This window comes from Empidonax traillii, unplaced genomic scaffold (genome assembly GCF_003031625.1).
Source record: "Empidonax traillii isolate 1590-97213 ecotype Southwest subspecies unplaced genomic scaffold, ASM303162v1 scaffold205:size1172791, whole genome shotgun sequence".
In the NCBI taxonomy this organism is placed as follows: Eukaryota; Metazoa; Chordata; class Aves; order Passeriformes; family Tyrannidae; genus Empidonax; species Empidonax traillii.
In genome coordinates, this window is record NW_020955398.1 from 477,528 (window position 1) to 500,310 (window position 22,783).

Genomic DNA, 22,783 nt, shown 5'->3' on the forward strand with positions numbered 1-22,783 from the left:
GTTCAGCTTCTTAAAAGTGATTTTTCTACATATACAACCATTTTAATAATGTTAATGGAGAGAGGAACTGGACTGCCATGACTATCAGTTAATTGTATTAACATGTACACAACAACACAAAAATTTCATGCAATGTCTGTTTAGCTACTGTTCATTACAGACATGTTAACAAAATCCTTTATTTGTACAACTTTATCAACTATCATAAATCATATAAACTTTGCTGTTGCTAGTTTATTTAAAACTTTCACTATCTACAGCTAGCAGGTTCTCTATATGCTCCTAAATACACTTACTTAAAAAAAGAACATTAATAAAAAAATTCATATTGTTTTATGCTTCATCATGAATTCAGAAGTCACCCAGATCCATTCACATATGAAAGGTTTAGTGTCACAGTTTTCAAAGTCCACACATTTAACCAAGATGAAGGCTGTTTTGCTAGCAAGAATTACCTTTGGACAACAGGCCTTAAAATATAAATTAAATATATTGTAGTAGCAATACAGAGAGATTTTAAGTTATATATAAATGCTAAAATAAATTGCTTCCACTGGATGTCTACAAGTAAAGGATGTGAGCATCCAGAGTCGGACTCTTCATGCCACAAATGTTCAATGCATGGCTTCTTCCCTTGGGAAACCCTTTAGATTGCAACAGAACACAAGTTCTCTCAGTGAACTATTAGGCACTGCTTTCTGCCACTCACCTCACTTCAAAGCAGAGTAAAATAGATTTAACTGACACCTGTTTAATTCTTTTTAGCAGCTTCACCAAGGATGAAAATGGCATGGCCCCAGAGCACTCATTTCATCACTGTTACATTAGCCTCGTGCTACTGCTGTCCACCAGTCAGTGTGTACTACGTGTTTCCATCTTTGCCTCATCTGCAAGTAACCGTTCTACCTCCTTACAGAACAGTAACAACACTTCCAGTGACTTGGATCCATACCTTATCTGTGTAACAGCACCAGGAGTAAGATTTGGCCACTATTAAAGGTTAATCACATAAGACCTGCTTGAAGTCTACAGACCTGAATCCCTGGCTTCTTTTTAAAGCCATTGACTCTCAGTTTATGCTGGTTGTGGTGGCTGCACACACATATAGGTAAGTATTAGGGGTTGAAAAAAATTAATATAAGCCTGTTTGGAGCAGAAAATTGGGTGTCTTCAAGGGTAACAAAGTTTCATAATAATTCTATTGAGATTACATGAGAAATCTAAAAATTCCTCATCTCCCAAATGTATACCAAAACCACCATAAAGAAATTATCAGAATCAAAATGACTTACTATGTAAGAAATATGTATTGAAATTATTAGTAGACTTAAGATAGTTTTAACTACAGAGTATTTTTATAAAGACCACTTGCTTTTCATCACTATTCTCACACTTTATTTTCCTATCCAAGGATAAAGAAATAAACATCTAAAAACTCTGTGAGTATTGATCACAACCGTCTTCAGTCATCTCAGAGACACAAACCAACTTTTCCTTTCCCCCATACCAAATCAAAGAGGTACAAAACATTTGTTAGAAAAATTGGTGTAAAATAGTGGCTTTTACAGTAGTAAAACAGATTTTACTATTTTAAATAGCGCTCAGAACACTGCATATGCAGGATCTTTTTAAAATTATTTTGCTATATTAAAACTTGCACTGAAACCACATTCCTGATGTGCTTCATCTGATAATTATACAATGCTAAAATTATACACTTGAAAAACTCATTATGACAGTAGTATGCTAATGTGCACTAAAAATTACAAGAAGTTGTAATGATAATGTTCCTTCCCTCCATCCTCCACCAAAAAAAACAAAAAGGAGAAAAAAAAATGAGCATGCACTTTGGCATTAAGCATTTTTTTGATATTTGGCTTTTTTTTTTTGCCGAGGAGTATCATTTAATAAAATAATATATTGTTGACTCACCACAGCATGCGCAATGTCTCATGTATAGGAAATAGTTCAAAGGCATCAACTTCATGCATGGATTGCCATTGCTGATATTTGAGTCTGGCCTGCTGTTGGTACAGGTTTCTAATACTAACCCTAAGCACAAAAAAAAGAGAAAGAAATATTTGGGATTTATTTTTCAAATCTGATAGAAACAGAAAATTTCAGAAAACTAAAGTAATCCAGAATATCAGTATCTGCACACCACATGGCAAAGACTTAAGATTTTCCTCTGATTATGCCATAGTGCATCCAGTTCAGGCAGTATCTGTACCACAGAAAATAATGCAGAACAAAATGCTGTTTAGATGGGGGAGGTGTGTCACAGTTATTCCTCTACCACCAAAAAAAATGGAAAAAAAAAAAATCAAGGCCCTAGTTCTCAAGAGCATATATTCAAGTCTGTTCAAATTGCAACAGATGGTGATAAAAAAGTCATAAAACTGTTCTAAAATAATTATTTTTGTGTCTATACTATCTTTCTCAGGTCAGATCTTCAAATTTTTCTTTGGAATAAGGAAGAGCAAAAACATTACTTTTAAGAAGTTGAGATAGGTACATCTGTCACTGATACCTGGGAATGGAAATTAAATTTGACTTATAGCATTATTAGCAGCTTTATAAACTGTTTGATATGGATACATACAGGCATAAGAAAAGGTCTGAGAATTACTGCTATTTTTCAAACTAGCATCCTCTTAAACAACAAAACGTCACAAAAGAAGTTCTACTGCCAAAGTTCATGAGAGATAACCTCAAGAAATGTGGTAAAAAGCAAATGCTGTGGTATTAAGACAGTGAATAAGAGATAGAACAATCAAACACACAGTGCTCTGGTGTCTCACCACTGAACAAAATTGAGAGACTACTATTAAGTGGAAGATTTGGGCAACATTTTCTTTCCCCTGTAACACAACATGTTTTGAAACATCTCAGAAGAAAACTAAAACTTTGTACCAAAAATAGAAAATTAAAAATCCTCATGAGAAGATCACTGCCTAACAAGAGAGGCCCCACTATACTTCACTGAACTGGGTTCAGTGAACTCAGGCTTCCTGAAAACCAGTGTCAAATTGCAGTTCCTAATTTCCTGGGTTACTGACCTCTTAGTGTAGAATTCGGCGAAGTAGCTACTGACTTGACTGGAAGTCTCTTGTGAACCTCCAGCTTTTTTCATGACCTCACATCCCTTCTGTAGAGATGAAGCCAAGGAGAACACACCACCACCACCACTACTGAATTCATACACCAAATTCTTTAAAAGAAAATCTCACTTTATAGCAAACAAATGAGACTGGAAAGTACTGGGACCTGAATTTCCTGTTCTTCTCTTCTAACAACTGGCTGAGACAGATTCTAAAGCTTGCTAACAAAGCTACAGCTATCAGGCTAAAACACAGTATAGCAACTCAAGGACAGCCATGTAACTTTTGCAAATAGTGGACAGGCGAATGTGAAATTCAGTCCCATTCCCTGTACTGCTTTTTGTCTCTACTTTAATGTGATTATCACGAATAATAGGTAACATAGCCCTAATACCTGGTATTTCAGGTGTTAATTAAAATTGTATATTGTTTTCCATTTTAGACCACCACTTTTAGACAGTTAATCAAGTACAAAGGATTTTGTTTCTGTGAAAGGCTTCTTCTTATATCTGCCTCCACAGATGGTGCTGCCAGAAGGGAAAAAAAAAATTCACAGCAAGTGCAGCATTTTTTAATTTTAACTGCTGCCCTTTCATGAGGGCTCATTTTTCTTGCAAGTAGCCTTCAAAACCATAAGTGTACAAGAATCACAGATAAGGGTAGCAGACTATGAGCATTGAGAGCCAGGATATATCTATATTCAGTATTATTGTCCAATAATACAGGGTGAGACAGGGAAGTCTCCCTCCTTTACTCCTTATGACATAACAGAGCAGCAACTGTGGTAATACCATAATCACCAGGCTTTTAGGACATCATTTCTAGTAGTGCTATTATAAGCTCAAAATGTAATCAGTGGAATGGGAGGGGCTATGGGTATAGATGCTTGACATAAAAACAAACAAAGAAAAGCCACCTTACTTTAATTTGAAAATTTATCAGCAAGCTGTGAAAATTTATCAACAATATTTTCTGTAATTTGGAATTGTCTAATGAGCTGGGTAGTTTCTACTGAACAACAGTTTAAAAGGTTACCGATTTTAAAGCTGGAGACATTTCCCTAAATGCAGTTTTTCTGTTTTCCAAGTCTTAACAAAACTATAATGTCGTCTGCAATAGCAATGCTAAAACCATCCTCCTTTGGGCCTCCTTTAGCTCTTCCTTAAATTGGATGAGTTTTGCAATGGACTGCAAAAAACAAGTGAACTTTATGACACTGTCCAATACCGTAGCAGTGAAATTTTGATAGCTCTCTTTGCTTTCACAAGCCAGATCACAGTATTGTAACACTGATTGATGGCATATTGATCCAGTACTGTTAAACCTCTAAAAAAGGGCTGCAAACATTCCAGCCACTGACTGGGGCGGTGGGGGAGTGGGGAGGAAAGTCCAAACCTGCAAGAAAACACTCATCCCCAAGGTCTGCTCATAAAAATGTGTATGTGCACTGAAGGAGCTTTTTAACAATGAGAAGGACATTTTCCAAGCAGACAGACAGACAGACAGCTAAAGGTAACTTATTTTTCATGGTAAGTGATTTCTGTCCTTATCCTATTTAGGATAATCCTAATACTCTTCAAGAAAACCATAATTACAACAGGACCCTGACATATTATGCATGTTCCGAAACAGCAGAAGAGAGCAATGCACAAGAGTGCAGTTTACTGAGAGTCAGGGAAAAAGAATATTGTTTAATGGCTGAGGTCAAATCATTGTCATTCACATCTGCATCTCTGCAAGACAAAGTCTTACAGAGCTGAACCAATTGAAAAGGTATTTCTATGCCACCTTTCCTAGCAGGAAGAGAGTACACAGCAGGAGGACCACAGAAAAAAATATTACTCCAGAGTATTCCTGACCAATGACTACCCAGCACTGTTTTGAAAGAGGGTTAAAATATGAGAGGTTTGGTGCACTCCACTTTTCCGAAGGCATGGAGACCAAAGACAGGTTACTTGTGAGCAAAGACAAACAGCCCTGTGCAATACCAACACCATCCTGTTCTCTTTTTCTGTAGCTAGGCTTGCAGGACAAGCTCTGTGTCCTCCAGCAAGCTGACTGCAGATTCCTCTGTCTCTAAAAAAGTCTCTGGCAAAACTCACAGTGAACACATCAGAGGAGGGGAAGGTTGCACCGAGGATATCATGAAGCTATGCAGCAAAAAGAGCCCATGTAAACAAGCTTACAATCGCCTTGTACACGAATGCTGTGAAACATGCCCATCGTGGTTCACTGGAAGCACCTCCAGCTTATTAAACAATGCTCTAACACTTAATTATCCAAGTCAAAATTTGTATTATTTTTAATAATGTCTCTCTGCTGTAAAAAAACAACAACAACAACAACAACAAAAACAACATTTCTTCCTGTAGAAGTAGCTTTGTTGTCAGAGGATTTCCCTGCAAAGCAACATTGATTTCACTGCAGTATCTACAGATGGTTAATTTTCTTTTGTAAAATAACTGGCTGGTAGCTTGCTGTAAACACTTCTCCTGAAAGCTCATGTTGGTTCTGTAAAACCCAGCGGGCCAAGTTGTTCACTTGCACCCAAGTAATGTATAAGAGTGATGATTAAAGGCCACTTTCTTAAAAACAACCCCCACCCCCACATCTGACAAGATTTGTCAAACACTCACTTCTCCCCACACATAATTTTTTTTTCCTATTCACCCACTCTGCAAAAGGCCAAGACTTCTGCCCTCTGAATCTCCTAGTTGCTTATCCTCTGTTTATTTTCACATGACCAAATTTTATATGGCTCTGTATGGAGCACATAACCTACATAACATACTCATTTCTACTGAATTGCAAGCCAAGACACCTCCTTCCCCCCAAAGCCCCCAAGCAGCGTTAGAGGTGATGAGGCTGAGTAAAACACTACTGTTTACATGAGCCAGCTGGTAAAGCTCTATCACACTCCTATCCATGATGTACCCCCCTGCCCTGCTCCCACAACCGCCGGTCACCTACAGCACCCAAACATTACAGATCATACACACCCAAACACAGGAAAATGATGCTTCTCTGGCCACAAAATGGACAGGTGCAGCCTTCTTGCTTCGGTTAGCAATTTACTTCATTAACCTATGTCTCTCTCCCCCTCTCCCCTGTTTTGTTTTGGGTTTTGTTTTGTTGTTTTTTGGTTTTGTTTTAAACAGCAATCAATATTCATCACCCCACCCTGCGAAAGCAGTTAGTCAAAGAATATTAGCGTCAACACCTACCATTCCTTGCTTGCGAGCTATTCTCCTCGTCCAGAAACCTCTTCCCCAAACTGCGACTTTAGGTGATATTTTTAAATCACATTCCAAACAGTGCCGAGGAAAAAACGTGCTATTTATAATAATAGGAAAAAAATTCAATAAAATAATTATGATAATAAAATTTAAATTAAAAAGAAAAGAGAAAAAAATTTAAAAAAAAAAAAAAGATGGGCAGCTGGTTTCAAGGTAAATCACCGTTTTCCTTTAAAGAACTGAATAAAAGCCTGGGGGATAGGGTAGAACAGAACAGAAAAAGGGAGGCAAAATGTCTGATAATAATGAAATAAAAGGGGGAGGGGGGGAAGAGTGGCTTGCTGAATCACGCTCTTTCACTGCCTGGAAACCATTGTGCAGCGTGATGCTGGCTGTACCATTGTGGAACCTACCAGAGGAGACAGGCAGAGCTTGGGGAATGGGGCTGCTATGGCAACAGAAAGGAGCACACATGACGTCAAAGCACACAGAGGTCTCGCAGGGGGAGGGAGAGAAAAATCTAATCTGCAGCCACAGCTACGGTATCTCCTGGAGAATCAGGGGATAGAGCAGACTGCAAAGGGAAGCTGAATAGCCTCCTGTAGCACTCACCAGCAGCAGCTCAGACATCTGCAGCATCAGGCAGCTAGGCAGCACAGAGAGAAGGTAGTAACAACAGTGCAGATCTGCTCTTTTGTTTACATTAGCTGCTATACAAAAGCATAAATGCCCATCACCCTAAAAAAAAAGTCCAAATCCTTGAAATTCAATTAAGTTTCATGCTTGGGAGGGGCATAAAAAGATTAAAAAAAAAAAAAATCACAACACATCTCCTTCACAGCTATTGAACACAGCTATTGCTTGCATGAACAAGCAACACAACTCCTGGAGTCCCCTAGGAGCCCAAAGACCTGCTAGAGATTTCCCCATTAACAATATGTTGTGCCCACTACTAGAATGTCCCAAATCTCATTTCTAAAAAGTCTCATTGCACAGAGGAACTACTGTATTTTGAGCTCATAGAATCAAGTAGAGTTGGTGATGACTTCTAATGTCCTTAAGTTGAAAAGTCAAGCAGATGACATTTCTTCTGCATAAGTCTACAGGATGTAGTGACTTTTGTGACATGAAACAGCAAAGAAAGTGCACTCTACACTTCCATGAGACTAGACTTCATAAGATTTAGGCTGGGACAAGAGCTAGTCAGAAATATTATCACAGAATCATATGATGCTTTGCATTGGAAGGGACATCAAAGATAATCTAGTTCCAACCCCCCTCACCTGAGCAAGGACACCTTCTACTAGACTAAGTTGCTCAAAACCCCATCCAACCTGGCCTTGAACACTGCTAGGGTTGGGGTAGCCACAGCTTCTCTGAACAACCCATGCCATTGCCTCACCACTCTCACAGTAAAGAAGTTCTTCCTAATATCCAACCTAAACCTACTCCCTTTCAGTTTAAACCCATTCCCTCTAGTCCTGTCACTACATGTTCTCGTAAGAAGTCTCTCTCCATCTTCTTTGTAGGCTCCCTTTAGGTCCTGGAAGGCTGCATTTAGGTCTCCCTAAAGCCTTCTCCAGGCTGAACAATCCCAATGCCTTTCCTTACATTATGGTGACATTCTACCTTGCCCAAATAGCCATCTTTGAAAAGCATACCACTTCCTTCAGTACATCAATTTCACTGGTTAAAAAGAACACAAAGGAACTCATTGCAGCTTTCCTGCCAGTGGTCTGAATATTCCATAGGTTTTACTACCCCCAGAGCCAAACACAGTCCTGTATGACCTGGAACTCCTAACTACAGGCAAAGTGAAGTCATTGGCTGTGGTTGGACCCTGAGCTATTGGTTGCCCCGACTGTATTCTGTCTTCGCATACCACTCTCTGCATTAGCCTGTTTTGCCTGGCTGTTCTTATTTTCTGGAGGTGAAGGTTTTCATCTTGGTCTCTGTATCATTTCTGCATAGATATATACATTAATGAAGGTCTGAACATGTTTATTTGCAGTGATAAAAAAATTCTAGACTTGCAACTCTCACGCACCATTGTCTTTTTTTTTTTTTTTTTTTAATTTACTTAACAGCTTTATCACAAGCCAACAATCACCACAGGAAGTTCTCCCACACTGTGCACTATACTAAGGGAATATTGGATATTGCATAGTGAAGAAGCACGCATAGGTACATTATGTGCCCGGAGAGCACCCTCCTATATTGTCACCAGTGTCCTGAGGAGGCACCAAGGGCAGCATGACACAATCTCCACCACAGTTTGCAAATTAGACGCTACCTGCACATTAGACATAAGCAATAAGCCTGATAGTTTTAAGGTGTCAAGTTACTGGCCTCAATAACCACAGCATATTTGACTTCAGACGGGTAAGCTTCAGAAATCTGCAATTTACTAAAAACTTTTTTTTGAGTGATGAAGAGGAAGCAATAAAGATGCTGCAAGATGTGTAGCAGAAACCACAACTGGTAGTAACTACAAGATATTGAAATTAAAAAAAAAAAATCATCACAACACTGATGAAACAAAAATTTAAACAGGCAGTTTCCACATCATCCTTAAAAACACAAAATCCCTCATTCCCTTTTTGTCTGTGTAATCATATTCTTTCTCACATACCATAGCACATCTACTTTCAGTGTCTGGGACATTACTATCATGTTTGAACAAGAAGTGACTACGTCTTCTTCCAACATAGAGGGGCTCCGAGCAAAGGAGCTTTATTTTACTCTGAGAAGGATTTCATCCCTTCCAGATCCTACAGAATACCACAAGAGAATACCCTGAAAAATTACTCCTTTTGTGATTAAAGTCTTCTTCAACAGGACTCTAGAAATACATTACTGTTAGGCAAAAGACCAGAATGAAATTACTTCTTTCAAGAAAATCTACGTATTACCCTTTTTTTTTTTTTTTTTTTTTTTTTTGAGGGAGGGATGGTGGAAGGGTGTTGGTTTATGGCAAATACTTATTAAATGTTTTTGCTCGTTTGGTGAAAGACTCCACCTACAGCAACCATACACAAATGTATAAAAACCTATATATACATGAGTTGGTTACTCATTTGAAACAAAGGGAATTTTTTTTTCCCAAACATATGTTCATATGCATGTTCTACCTGTATTACCCAAAACAGTAAGGAAACAGTAAAAAATAAGTTTTCTAGAAAAAACCCACACTATTGTGTGAGTCAGGAGAATGCCTTTGAAAATAGGTGGTGCAAAAAGGGCAAAGGTGGCTGCTTTTGACATAATTACAGGGCTGGCTTGGGGAAAGGGAGAAGAAACAAAAAGCCTAAGCTCCTGCAGAGGTGTCAGAGACTTTGGAGTGTAATTAGGCTATTTGTCCTTGAAACAACATATCTAATGGAAAATAGCAGCTTTTCAAATGCTGCTTTTTCCAGTGATGCTGCTTCCTCGAGCTCAACCGCTAAACCAGCATTTGTCTCCACATTCATGAGTGATTACTGTTTGCTCTTTACAGTGTCCTGCAGAGATGGTTCACTGGTTGGGCCGAGATACACCACCATGCCATGCCATAAAATGTATTCCACACTGGAATCAAGCCTCAGCTAAACACTGGAATGGCCTGACAAAGTGCATAAAATTTGCATCAAATAATTTAAATCATTTTAGGCACCTGTTTCCCAGAATAGCTGCCCCAGTCTTAACTGGTAGACATGCTCTCTTATTTCCCTACTTTGGGCCTTTAAACCACTCAGTGTTGGTCTTCTGTAGTATAAAACATCTTGATTCACTTCAAATGTGAATTCCAAAATGAAGTTCATACAATTGGTAGCCCAGGAGATGAAAATTAGACTGTCACTGATTTTCATAAGAGATACTGAGAACACTGAGGTTTGGAGAACAGTTATGTCAGAAGTTGCTCACGTTCAGTCCTGTCTTTATACAAACAAAAAGATCACTCTTAAAGAAATAACTGCCATATGGAGATTCGGGTCCATCTGTGTTTCCAATTCCTTGTTTGCTGATGCTGTTTAGTTAAAAAAATAAAAATAGATGTAGGTAAATGAGGCACTTTAGAAGAATTAAGCACTGCTTTTAAAGAATAGAGGAAAACAGCTGTGACTCTGTGCTCACCGACAACAGTGTTTATAATAATCTTCTGAAATGGTCCTACCAGGACAGAAGTACTACAGAAGTACTAAATCAGCCTGCCATGAAAGCACTCTGTAATCCATGTGAGGTCTAGGACTAAACTGGAATTGCTCAAGCAGTTTATGCCATTTCTCCCAGAGTCTGCTGCATGGATGGCTGAATGTAGCATCTCCTGAATTGCCACAGTTTGCAATACAGCATATAAAGCAATCTGAAATTGGCAATGGCTTAGTGCACTGAGTTGCAGACTGTGATGGTTTAAGAGCTGCTACACACCCAATTCAGCTCTGCCTGCCTTACAGAGATCCTATTCTTCTCAATGGCCAAATGAATCACATCAAATTAAAGACACCAAAATAAAATCCTGGTGAGCAAGCATTTTCATTTCTTTTAGGCCTAAAGCAACAAATAACTTCTGAAACAAATTCTTCCACCCAATTCAGTGCTAAAGATAGAACTAAGTGACTTCTCAGCATCACCTTCAGCCATGGTTTTCTGTGATTCCAGTCTGCTGTAAAGTTGTACTCTCAAGTGGAACAGTGAAGGTGTGCCACAGGCTGTCTATAGAACCAGACACAAAAAGTCGCTGCTGCTCTCACTGGGTATAGGCCCACTGTACATCAAATCCAAGAGTCTCTTTGTTCCAAAGTTATTTTTCAAGCTTTTCATGCAATAAAATGTACCTTTTTTTTGCAGCTCTCTTTTGTCTGATATATGACCTTCCATTGCACTAAACTCCTCTGCTAGTTTCAAAAAAATAAAAGAAATTTGCAATGCCTTCCTTGCTTTTATTCTGTCTCAATTCTCAAGAAAAAATTACTGATGGAGGTCTACCTGGACTTTATTCGCAAAGAAATAACGATCTTGGATTTTGTGTTCATCTTCATCAAGAGGTCTTTAAAACTATTTCATTTTCCACATGCTTATTACATTAATTAATTAATTAATGTTCAAGAGAGGCTTTGGAAAAAGTTAAGGAAGCTACACGTACTCCTATAACTCCTTTCCTTCTACTACCTCTTCACTGTCATACCATGAAGAAATGTACATTTAAATCTCAGGATTTCTTTAACTTCGCTATACAAATGGACAAACGTAACAGAACTAAACTGAGATGGAGAAATAACTATGACTGGCATCATGTCAGCTTTTTGGTTAACTCTGAGGTTGAAAAGCACAATCTAAATAAACAGAACTTTCTTATGGCCTGACCAATACGGAGTTGCTGCACTTATAAAGTGCAACTGGAGATAAAGTCTGGTCACTGAGAACAGGCAGGGAAATCACAGGGCAGGGCACAGCTGTTGGGCAAGTTCACTTGATTCAGTTTTTCACAAGGGAGGTTTTAAGTGAAAGAGACAAACCAGCATAACAGATACCTCAGAAGAATTCACAGAAGACTGATTAACAGTAAGTGACTAAGGAGGTGCACTGATCACTTGCTTGTACATTGTACAAACAGCTACAAAATCAGGCAACCATCTGGTATTTTACTAAAATGTATTATTTTAGAAATTGAAATCCTGATTCATATGTAGCAGAGGAAAGGAGTGGGTTCAGAAAAAAATGGTTCTTCAAGTCAAAATGCTTTTTGTTACACATACATTACTAAATCAATTTCTTGTATAGGATAAAACAAATCTTAGCAGATAAATATATTAAGCAGCAACAAGACAGCCACTGACACAGGAGAAATGTGCACACAAATGCATGCAAGCATATGCACACAAATTAGAAGGGTTCAAGTCATTACACTCATCATAATTAGAAGAAGGATGTCCCGATAAAAAGCCCATAACTGCAAAGCCACAGGATGCACATTTATCTCACTAGGCAGTGGATTAGATGTACAAAACTGGACTGCTAAGTACTGACTTCAGTAAAGGGAACAAACTTAATGAATAACAAAGCATACAAGTATTGGAGAAACAGGACCTTCTTAATGGGCATGAAACTATTCCATCTGTACCTTCAATTACTGCATCTTTAGTGAAAAATATTTTAGTACTTAACACATAACAAGAAAATTATTTCAGCACACAATAATACTACTGCCATTTTTGAAACTGGTTTGTCTATTGTCAAGAGCTGTATGTCCTATAAAGCCCTAGCAAATAAATATGACCTAAAAGGCACTCATATAATTTTGAATAAATGTATCATGGGTGTTTTATTGTCCTAATGATATAAAACATTACATGAAATGCTGAAAGTTCCATAAATCCAGTGTTTACTATGAAAAAGAAAACAATCTTAATTTGAAATTGCCATCTGAAGTTAATGCCACGAACTGCTCAAGTTTTATTTAATTATAAAAATTGCCATTTCCTGTATTCAGTAATTCTTCCAGAGCAAATGATTTCATGCTCAATTTTCCCTGCAGAGATACATAAGGCATGTATGAAGGATTAAATTATACATTACTGTAGTACAATAGAGCACTAAAGAGAATGTAAACTTGTTTCAGGGTGCAAACAAACAGAAATCAATCCTTCTCAAAACAAGTACTTTCCCTGTTTATATAACATAAATACATGACCATCATTTACAACATTTCACAGGTTTACGTGAAAACCATGATACACTGAAAACCATGATACACCTCCAGCTGACTTCTGTGAAAAATTCTACTCTGTCAGCTCACTTTGCTACAGCCATAAAATTAAATCAGGCCATGGCAGATGGTGTCCAGCCTGTCTGAAGGTATTATCTGCTGTATAAATATTGGTGATATTAATTGGCTGTGCTGCAAACAGTATTTTGAAACAATATAGATTCCTATCTTGAGTTAACAGTAAAAGCTTTCACCAAGTTACCATGACAATAATATGTTCCCTAAGATACAATTGAGAAGAGCTGGACCAAATAATTCTCTTGGCTAAACATGGCTGTATTCAAAGTTGCACAGACTTACCTTAAAGGGAAAAGAATCTGCATCTAGATTTGGTGAACTACATGGATTTCTGCTCCCTGCTGAGAGACGGCTAAACCTCTTCTGCTACTGAAAACTCTGGGTTCCTGGGTTACTTCAAAAGCTCTTCATATATCACCTTTTCTTATAAAGTCTTTTGTGGTACATTTCTCAAGCTCACCTGGTGATGCTTTGCACCTACCAAGTCCTGATTTTGCATTTCTTGCACATGAGCAAGTCTCTGCTCCCAGAAGGCAACCAAACAGTTCCAACTGTTGTTGCCTTCCAACTAAGACTGGGTTTACAGAATGCCTCAATTAGCAGTACATGATCCACTTATTTTAATGTGTCTGGGTTGACTGTCTCCATGCATTTGGTTCCCCCAAGTATTTCTTCCAAATACACAATTTCAAAGGTGTTCTTGTTCCCCTTTGGGAGCAGAATGATCAGATAATGAAAAAGTGGTTTTGGACATTTTCTTTTATCTCAGCCCCGACCCAAGAAATAGCTCAGAAAGGTTTCACTTAAACTAGGGAGTTGTAAACACAGAAACTAGCCCTAAGGACTCCAGCATTGCCCGTGAGTTAAGAAGAAATAGAACAGCTAAACTTGCATTTGATTTGTAAAAAATTCATTCACAGCAAAACACAGTGAGATAGGTAGGTCAACTACTCAGTGCACTGCATATGGGATGCATGTTTCAAAGTGTGCAAAAATTCCCTTCACCATACTTGCTTTCCACATTTGGTGCCTAAGGAATGCTTGAGATGCTCTCGAATGCTAGACAAAGGCAGGAGAGTGCCTGTTACATGTGAAGCTGTACCAGCATCAGCATGAAGCCCTCCCATCTGAGGCAACCTATCAAAGGGAGCCTTGGCTGCTTTGCCTTAGCAAGAGCAGATCAGACTGCATCTCTCACTTTGTGTCATAAGCGCTGGCATGGGGCCAGAGAAATGTGAGGAGTACCTGAAAAACCATGTTTCCTCCTCCTTCCACAACTCCTAGCATAACCCAAGGTCTCTACTAGCGATAACTGCAAGGCAGAGTGGATACAAATGTAATTAAATGTCACACTCAAATAGCCTTTGTGGAGACAAAGCAGTAGACAGAGCTGAAGATAAACAGAGGACGGCCCTTGGAGTTGTTACTTCCATGACATACACAGATGCTTCTATCATACAGCATTATGCAGAGCAACATTTTTAAGCACCATATTTTAATTTTGATTCTGGAAAAAAACAACAGCTAAGCGAGGACAACGTGCAAACTGGCTCTGCTTGACAGGCCTGTAATTCCCCAAAGGTGCAAAACGGGGATGCAAAGAGTGTCACTCCAAGCCAACATATTTAATTTTATAAATTAAGTAATAGCTCAGATATAACTGAGCAATTCATGGTTTCCAGGCATTCTCTTTTCACTTAGACTCTATTTGTGCTTCTAGCCCTTCCCCCGCTTCACTGCCTTGGCATACTTCTTCATTTCATTCTGCCATATTGCAAAGAATGTCATAGAAACAGCAAGCAGGAAAAAAAAAAGCAAAGAAAAAAGAAAATTTACACACTCATGCAAATTCTGCCTAAGCTAGAGAAACAAAAGGATCCTGTTCTCTTTACCTCACTGAAAAATTAGAGATGGTGTGATCAGCGTCCATGAGTACCTACACCAGAAAATAGTATCTGATGTAGGCAGTCATCTAAACTTGTAAATTTGGACAAATTTACAGTCAGTGATGGGAATATCAACCTAGGCAAAGCTGGACAATTTAAAAACAAACAAACAAACAAAAAGCAACCAACCAAAAAAAAAAAAGTTCTGAAAGTTATGCTAAAAGAACCTGGCACGCCTCTATTTAATATTGCATTGTTTCTGCTGACAGGAAAGTCAAGACCATAATCTGCCTGAAGGTTTCAAGGCTTAGAGAACCACTTCTGTTGACTGAGAATAGTTTGCAGAGGCCAATTGCAAGAACTATTCTTTTAACTGATCTAATTATATCACTGAAGAGGGACTGCAGATTCATAGTATGTTTTCATAGGGGGACAGGGGAAAATAGTTCAGGAAAAAATTATTATCCCTGTTTCTTAAGCCAAAAGAAAGTTAAGATAGGTCAAAAGTTAAAGATTAATATCTACTGAAATAGATAACTGACTTCTGGAAGGAAAAAAAACAAAACTGAAGTCAGAATCTACAGAAAATTCTGTGATCTGCTTTAAAGAGAGAAAGAGAGGCTCTAAATCATATTTTAGCAACTGGCCACTTTGAACAGAAAAATAGCACTGGATCTCTGCATTTGAGTCCTAAGAATTAACATACTGTGAGGATTGATTTATCTGTAGTGATTTTTGCCGAGGCCCATCGCAAACTTCCATGATAGACCGTGTTTACTTTCCTTCACTTCAGCTGAAATTCAGGAGAAAAACCAGAGAACACTACTTATTGACACCTACCTGGCAGGTCTATCCCCTACATTTTCCCCTCAGTGATTTATCTTATTTGCTCTGGACTCAAGCAAAAGAAAATGCATTATGGAAATGGTACACTTTTAACCCAAACAACGCTCTTGGGTCAGCTGTACTTCTTGCAAACACCTTATGAAGCACAAGCTTGTCACCTCATCATAAGCACTTGATGATATTTGAGATACTGGATGAAGTCCAAGACAATCTACACAGACTTGGACAGTATATCACTGGACACTAAGGAGAACTACATCCCTCTTGAATTAGGAGGTAGGTAACAGACAATATTGTACGCAGCACTTCAAATCACACTGGTATCTACACTATTTGGGCTCCTAATGTCCTTGGACATCAACTCTACACTAGCCAGATGCCTGTTGTCCTCTCCAAGTCAAGCTGCAATTTATGACACACTCCAACTTATCTTTTGTTGCTATCAGAGACAGATTTAAGCAAGGTTACAACATGAAAATATGACTTGGAAGAAGACCATGAAATGTACTTTGTTCCTTCTTTTGATCACAGATTCTGGGTGTGATCTTGACATGGATTCCTTCCAAACACAGCACTTTACTCCTGAAACAAAGCACCAGGTGCCCCAATGAATCCTTATCAATCTCGACTAAGACACCAAAGCTCTTTCATTTGCAGGCAATATATTATTTAGAGGTATCACCAAAGCATTAAACCATCTAGTAGATGACAGCTAATACAGCCATTTTGTAAAGTGCCTTTGGGACGAAAGAAAATATTAATTTAAACAATGTAATGATTGTTAGTAACTTCACTTCTGAACCTGGTGCCACCATATCTTATTCACCTTTCTCTTAAATTGCAAGGTTCAGAAGAAAAGAATGTTTTTTTTAAAGTCACTTCTGAAATCAAGAATAGTACTTGAAATTCCCATCAAATAATAGAATTAATCAGAAATTAGTGAGAAAGTCTCGCCATATCTTATTCACCTTTCTCTTAAATTGCAAGGTTCAGAAGAAATGGTAGTAGGTTCAGCAGTAATGGTAGTATGTGGAAATTGCTGCCAAATACAAGTAATTTTTAGTGGTTATCCAGCAAAAGTTTATAATAACACCTTTGTTTTCAATTGGCATTGAAAGGATTGGGAAAGAAGATGTGGGGAAAAAAACTCCAATTCTTCAAATGTTAACTGGAAAGAAAGGATTGCCAATCCAGGAAATTCCTGTTGAAGTCAAGAAGTTTCACTTCACTTTCCCTCTTAGACAAGCAGCAAGGAAAAAGAACAAATTCCAAAGTAATTTTAGCTTCTTTCCTGTCAGGGGGAAAAAAAAAAATCATCAAAATCACAGAACAGATGGACAAAATGCTATGTAACAAAACCTTCACACTGGGGACTGTACTCAGAGTGCCTGCCGTAAACAGCCACTTCAAAGCTGGCCCAGATCACTTTAACAAACCCAAAATTTACTACAGCTCTTTTAATAGCTGTAAGTTGTTAAGGATCAGCAAGAAACCTAGATACCTAGGAATGGCACACTGACACATCTGTCTTTCAAGCCTGCAGTTCCCTGGACAGAATCCAAATCTCAAAGTTGTGTTCCAATGTTTCCCTCATAATGTCTAGGGAGAAACAGGCTTTCAAGCCAAACTTATCTAAAGCTACAGGCATGAGAGATGACAAACAGCTAGTTATCTTAGAAGAAACATTTGCCACTGCACTATATATGAATTCCTTTCTCTGTCTAGAACACAGAAAGTCCAGGTCTTCTCTCACAATCCTGGTGTTCTGTGAATAGCCAGAGTAGTCCTGCTTAGTTTTAAACACAGCTGGAAAAAGTTGTAGCACTTTTAGCTAATAGTTCAGTGGCTTAACCACTTTTCCAGGCAGTGACAGGCTTGGATTCACAGTACAGAAGTGAATGCAAAACCCAAAGTCACAAACAGAAAGCACAAGCGAAAAATTCACTTGTGCAGTATCACAAAGTGGGGGAAAGAGGATTCTTGGGTTTGTTCCTAAAACTGTTTTAGCAGGCAGAAGCAGTTTTTGGATCACCAAAAATAACTCAGACCTGTGCTGAATCTACAAAGCCACCGAGATGGCAGTCACTGCCTTTCACATCTTTCTCTGATTTCTTTTCTAAATAAAGTAGTTGCAGCTGCAGTCACAAAGAGCCCAGTTTAACTGATATGAATGTTTTCAGCTTTGCAATAGTTGCTTACAGCTCTACCCTATTTCTCAGCCCCTACATTTAACAGAGATGTAGGTGATTATCTCATCAGATATAAACAGAAAGGCATAGAATTTCAGTTGCCAAGATAAGGAAGCAATGAGACCTTACAGCATTATGTATTTCAAAAGATACAGATTGTGAACACTTGGCCCTGTTGCAATGGCTCTTCACAGCAAACTGGAAAACACCATAATGTGCGATAAGCCACAGACAAGTCTCAAAATTTCAAACAAGCTTTTTTGGTTTTGTTTTTTTTTTTTATGCTTGATTCCTAACAGTTGAAGATGAATCATTTATCAAAACTATTAGTCAAATATTAGGTACATGAGTCTAATGTGTCAGAGTGGCTCTCAATTATTTGATGATTTTTACTCCTCAAGGCAGATTAAATAAAGCTAAGGAGCTTTTCAACAAGACAAAGTTTCAATCAAAATAGGCTGTTTCCTTCTTCTCCAAGATCATCACTATTGTTTATATAGAGCTTTCCACAAGTCAAGACTAGCCTGGTCCAAAATCTTACTACTACTATGAGCTGCTGAAAATTGGCTTGTCCTGGCTCACCCACACATCCTTACTCCTGCCTATTCAGACAGGTATAACCTATATGCTTTCCAATTGCTACAGACTGGATACCATTTTCCTAGTTTTCTTGTGTTTTAATGAATGGTATCAGGTAACAGAGTAATTTATATCCTGCCCTAGAAGACACAGTCTTGTGCTATGCGCAATTAAAAAAAGTTTAAGAAGTTTAAAAAAGGGGACACTGCAGTCCCCTTCTGTAGTGTTTTCACTTCTTTTCTGACTTTTTTTTTTTGCTTGCATCCTTCATTCAGAACTTTTGAAAGAAGCAAAACTTTTAAATCTAATTATTCCTGTTATTCCTGTGGGAGGTTTTAATATTATGAATGGAAGATATTTAAGGAAAATGTTTATTGTAAATTGAGAATAAACCAAAAACAGCTGCAGGACTATTTCCATCAGCCCACTGACCACAATATTGAAGCAGTTTGCCTTCTACAGGCTAAGAGGATGATTTAAGTGTTTCATGTTTGCTTTTTCTCAGTAATAACTTACCACAAGACTAGTTGGTCCATTTTGACATCTTTACAGAAAATTCTTTAATTGCATCTCTTCTTGAAAAGACAGATCTAAACAAAAATAAGAAATAATTATCTCCCTCCCTCCCCCCCCCCCCCCGTCTTTCCCAGATGGAGAAACATGGCTCATTTTTCCAATATAATCTATTTTGCACATATAGATCCATATATATATACAGCAGCCCTTTTTACATAGCACCAATAATATACAAAAGCTAGCAAAAAAACCCCCTTACTTTTATGTGTTCAAGTTTTATTATTGATTTCCACAAAACTATAGAAAACCATGTTCAGAATGTAATTTTTCTATTGTCAAATTCTTTGCAGGCATGCATTTTGCAGACAGGTAAACACAGAGACAATGTAACTGTACATTACAAAATCTATTTTAGCCCATTATGAACAAGTATTTTTCCCCACATTGCACATGCCCCAATGTAGAAAAAAAGTGCTCAAGTCAATAAAGATTACAGTGAAGTAGACTGTATATTTATATTCCAATGATCTTATTATATAGATATGCTTCGGAACTTACCTGATCCTTACAAAAATGAAAAAAGAAGTTTCTTTACAGCTTAATATAGTCTAATTTGGCTTCTATTAGTGGGAACAGAGGAAGACACTACTTCAGGTTTCCATTTTTCCCCAAGCATTCCAGAATGGCTATGACTGCACATCAGCTTTGGGCTGGATGCCAGCAGTCACCTGGCAGCACTGAAAGACCTCCAAGATACTCCCTGATGGTTTTGTTCCTGCATAGCACATTATACAAACCACCACAATTCATTTTAAAAGGAGTTCTCTCTTGGGTCTAAGCTGGCCTATATCCCTGGCCTTCTCCTTTTATCCCAGCACATCATGGAATATAGTGCAGTTTCACCACAAATAGTTCAACTTCTCCACTATCTTTCCATACATATATACACACATTATACAAATTAGTGTATATATACACGTGTTACACAGTGAAAGAGAAATTCCACAAAATTCCATTACCACGTGGTTCTCAACTGTAAGCACACAGCCCAGCAGCCCACTAGCCTCTCACAAAAAAAAGTTTATTCCACGTTTGTCTATGATTGTAAAAAAAAAAAAAAAGGGAGAGATACATGTGCTCCCGATGAGACAGTGTTTTATATATTGACTTCCAACAAGTACAGTCTTGCCCAGTGGCATGCCAGGAAAATCCTATCACTCATACAAATCAGCAATACCACCATTACAGCCCTTAGACCTACGGATTAACAGTGTTTGGTACCTAAATTAATACACGTGGTATGACTACAAACTGGAAACACACGAATCTTTGAGTGGTAACTGTAAACGACAGTCAAGTGGGTGTTAACCTGCATCACCATTCTCAAGGCACCTACCTAAACTGGAGAACTTTGAACTCCTGCTGTCATCACCTTTGTAATCCCACATACCTCTTGCTATGTGAGGTCTCTGAGAACATGCACACCTTCATACCCCCTAGCTCTCTGTACCAGGCACTTGAGGTCTGCTCCGGAACGCACTGAATTCAGCAGTAACATTTCAAGCCCTTAGGCAGACTATTAGCTAATTGTTATGCAGATCTGTGCCTTACAAAACGGAATTGCTCTTCGCTGCTACAGCTTCTCAGAAGATAAATCAGAGTATCATCCTGGCACCTGAGACTTTCGCTGCTGGCAATGCATTCACAGCAGGCAGCTCCAGCGACCGGAAGGATGCCCCACTTGACTCCCTACGCACCCCGCGCTAACACAGTCGGACAGGTTTCCCTCACTGCCTCAGCCCCATTTTTCCCATAGCAGAGTCCCACACTTCTTAAATAATTTCGTCGTGGTGCAGCAACACCGTAATAGCCCCAGCTGGTGCTTCAGGGGAGGGACGCCCAACAAAGGAGTCCCGGGGTTTTTATACCGTCACAGCCTGTGCCCGTTCCAATGGTGATATTTAATCTGGGGTCTTCCCAATGTTCACTGGCTCCTGATGACTCTCTGCGTGACCGGCCACCCCTTGGACACTCCCTGGCACTCCAGCCATTTCCTGCAGCTCCCACTGCAGCTGCACACAGAGCTACCTTCACTAGGTTTATTTATTCCTCAGCAATATGCAGTTCTCGAACATGATGAGAACACCAAGACATCTGTTTTAAAGAATTTAGCCATTTTTGAAAAATCCCTCCCTTTGAATAGGCTGGGGTCTGCATTTCCAGAGCACACAAGGCTTTGTCTTCTAATTTAATTTTGATTATGGTCCACGGAATGGGTACACACTGCAAGCAGCATTCCACAGATTCATTGGCATTAACACCGGTGGGCATATCAGCGCAGTCATATAAAGAAATTGTATAATACAAGTCTGCTTCACAGCACCTGCAAAGGGCTTATTTAATTAAACCATTCTCATCCACAGGCAGAGGTGAAACAGTTCAAGATTCTAGTTTAAAAGGTATCAGGGAAGACAGACCTACTATTTATCACACAGCAACCAAGACCCATTATAAAAGACTAACCAGTAGCCTTTCCAGTCCCACACTGCCAGATGGCACTAAATGAAAGTGCTGCAAAGTACTTTTTTCCTTGCTTTTTTAACAGTGCAATTTTAATATGTGGTACATGGCACAATGCCATTTCCATTTTTTTGAGTGCAAAAGCCTTGTACAGGGAACAGGGAGTACAGCCAACAGAACCAGATCTACTTAGAACTTTGAACTAAAATTCATTGTTTCATGGGTGAACAGCAAACATGGGATTTGGTTTTTTTTCTTTTTTGGTAACTCTTCATGTTCAACACTACATATTTATTTGAAAAAAATGTTAAAATAAACTTTTATCAAATGAATTATCATCAAGGGGCTCTCAATTATCTTCCACTTGTCTCAAATTCATTTTGCCAAGGGGATTTACAGGCACCTGTATATACTGTTTTGTGAACATCTGCCTCTCAGTAAAACCAGGCAGTCCCTTAAAATTCTGAATAGGAAATCTCCTCCATCTCTAGCACCTGAATTTGCCCCTAAAGGACACAGCTTAACTAAATCTCATGATATAAGCCTACTTTTTTTTTTCTTTTTTTTTTTTTGTATAAGAGAAATAATTTTCATTCAAGATGCACCTACATTTCATTACTGGTCAGCAACTGTCAAAAGTATCTATTTAGCATAGGTTCCCTTCAGTATACGGACTAAATCTTAAAAGCACCCCATCACATACTAGCTTATCCTACAAGAGCCCTGGAAAAGCCACTGCCACAACTGCAAACAGTTACTTTTCTTATATATAACAATTGCTCTAAGGAAAAAAAATCCCAACCAAATAAAAAAAATATATATATAAAAAAAAAATAATAAAAAAAAACCCCACACAAAAATCCCACACACAAACACCAAAGCCAACAAACAAAACACATTTGTTTCAAAAATGAAGCACTAAAGCCAGTCTGGGAAAACCCGGTCATGGGCTAAAGTGAATCTGCAATGACTACAGCAGAAACAAATGCTGAGACTGAATAGACATCATGTTGGACAACTTCATAGGAAAACCACAGGTTCAGATTGTTTAAAATGCAAAATCATAACTCTGAATCTGGAGTTTTATGCAATGCCAAACCTTCAATTTCATAGACATGTCCATGAAATTCAACTACTGATTTTAGTA

The 22,783-nt window shown here is 38.4% G+C and overlaps 1 protein-coding gene across 11 annotated transcripts in view; it reads right to left on the reverse strand.

The window, feature by feature from the left end:
• MAPK10 (mitogen-activated protein kinase 10) overlaps window positions 1-19,143 on the reverse strand; it is a 183,288-nt gene extending 164,145 nt beyond the window's left edge. For 5 of the 11 annotated variants that reach the window (XM_027887234.1, XM_027887239.1, XM_027887240.1 and 2 more), the window contains exons 1-2: window positions 6,326-6,452; window positions 1,933-2,052 (exon numbers count right to left, since the gene is read on the reverse strand). The gene's annotated coding sequence lies outside the window, so the exon portion shown is untranslated. Of the gene's footprint in view, window positions 1-1,932; window positions 2,053-6,100; window positions 6,116-6,325; window positions 6,453-6,750; window positions 6,766-6,949; window positions 6,996-19,116 lie in introns of those variants that run through there. The other 6 variants (XM_027887233.1, XM_027887230.1, XM_027887236.1 and 3 more) reach the window with 6 other exon arrangements.
• Window positions 19,144-22,783: the final 3,640 nt, after the last annotated feature.